This window comes from Geospiza fortis, unplaced genomic scaffold (assembly GCF_000277835.1).
Source record: "Geospiza fortis unplaced genomic scaffold, GeoFor_1.0 scaffold213, whole genome shotgun sequence".
Classification (NCBI taxonomy): domain Eukaryota; kingdom Metazoa; phylum Chordata; class Aves; order Passeriformes; family Thraupidae; genus Geospiza; species Geospiza fortis.
Genome location: NW_005054399.1, coordinates 2,724,097 through 2,726,019, shown reverse-complemented (window position 1 = coordinate 2,726,019; position 1,923 = coordinate 2,724,097). Strand labels below are relative to the sequence as shown.

Genomic DNA, 1,923 nt, shown 5'->3' with positions numbered 1-1,923 from the left:
ACAACCCTCTGCTCCCTTCCTCTCATGCATTTGGAATTTTCTAACTTTCATATCTGGACAGGGTGTTCTTGCTGCCTGAAGCTTCAGCTGTTCTGTTTATATCTGTAGGGCTCCTGGTAGTATGCTAGTTTTTATTTCAAAGGGAAGGGAGGGGAGGGGAGGGGAGAGGAGTCTCCTTCTCTTGGTGAATGGTATTGGGTGCTCTGCATAAGGTTGCTCAAATTCTGAAGTAGAAAAGACCACTGTAAGGTCACCATTTGTGGATGGTGGCTCAATACTCTCTTCCCCAAACCAACCATGCAGCAGAACCACTATACATGTGTCTGACAGAGGTGAGTCTGTCTGTCTGAAAATACCCATCTTAGAAGTTAAGGGATAAGGACATTATTAGTCAAAATAGAAGATCAGAATGGAGACTCTTCTGTGACTTTCTCTGGGGCAGTTACTGCTCATAGAGTAGTTCTTTATTAAGAACAAACTTGAAAGACAAATTTCTCATAAGAGCTTGAGAAAACTATTACTCAGGAGCTGAGTTTTTTTCATATTCTGAGAATAGATGAAATGTGACTAAGCACAGTAATACATTTTTTTTTAAAAAGAACACAAGCACCTTGGCTGCTGCTCAGAAAAAAAGAGCCAACTGCTCTGGCATAAAAAAAATAAAAATCCTTAATTTCCTTTTTTCCTGGAATTCTCAAGAGAGGAAGCATTTGCTTTCCACTGTTAGGTAATACTGCCACATGACTGGAGTTCCAAGAAACTCTTGGAAGTCTTAAAACTTTGGCAAAGAATCCTGAACCACGTAAGCATGTCCAAATGAGCAGATGGCAGACCAAAAGCATCTTCTCATGGAAGAATGGATCTGCACATGTGGATGAAAATGGAGTTAAGCCAGTGCCTTAATGAAACTGCAAAAGGAGAAAATTTTAAAACATCCACAGCTCTTCTGCCTGTTACCTCTTAAGTTTTTCATTATAACAGATAATGAAATACCAATCTTAAAAAAGTAGGTAACACATAGACAATGCTACAATTGCAGCAAACCTAGTAATTAACTCTGATATATTTGAGGAAAGTAAATTGCAAAGACATAAGTCACTTCCCCAAAACTAGGAAAGAAATCTCTGTCGGGGTTAGAACCAGATCTACATGGTTACTGGCATAAGCTAAATCCTTTGATCACTTAACTTTCTGTTTCTTGAAAATAATGTGATGTGATTAGAATTATTTCATTCACTATAAAGAAAAACGGTACTAACTTTTGGTCTGGTCTTGTAAGGAAATTAGGGTCACATTTCATTAACAGGTACAATCTGCAGAACTGTTACGTGGAAAGAGTAACTCCTGCCCAAACCAAGAGGTCAGATTAAACAAAACAGCTTAACGCACCGTTGCGGCAATTGTACAGCTAAAGCATCATTCCCTGTTTAAAACTGCCTCTTTTTAAAACTGATGCACATCTTGTCTTACTCTCTAGTTTAAAGCACTAACTATAAACGCTGAATAAAATGAGATAAGCGGTACAGAGCAAAGCAAAATGTTCACCAACAGATTCTACATCAAACCTTTAAAAGAAAACCCGTGCAGAGTGCAATGCCTTCTGACGAGAAACTTCTCCTTTCCGGGCGCTCAGCACGAACCGGTCCGAAGCTCGTAGGCCTCCGGGCACATGGGAGGCGCAGCCTGAGCCCTGGGCTGGGCACGGCCGGGAACGGCGCCGATCGGGAATGCGGGCCGGGGATAGGCGCGGCTGCTGCGCCTACCGCGCAGCACGTCCAGCAGGAACAACACTTCGGAGAATTACACCTTTCTGTGTAAAATATTGTAAAAGGAGCACTCACATTTAACAGCCTCCAGGAAAGAGAAGCGATTCTGGCCGCGGGTTCCAGCCGGAGCCGCCGCACGGGACGGGCCCAGGGAGAT

General features: G+C 42.6%; 1 protein-coding gene across 2 annotated transcripts in view; it reads right to left on the bottom strand.

The window, feature by feature from the left end:
• Nucleotides 1–1,923, bottom strand: part of IL4R (interleukin 4 receptor) — a 13,797-nt gene extending 11,874 nt beyond the window's left edge. The window contains exon 1 of one of the 2 annotated variants that reach the window (XM_031061050.1): nt 1,842–1,923. The gene's annotated coding sequence lies outside the window, so the exon portion shown is untranslated. Of the gene's footprint in view, nt 1–1,565; nt 1,817–1,841 lie in introns of those variants that run through there. The other variant, XM_005425969.2, reaches the window with a different exon arrangement.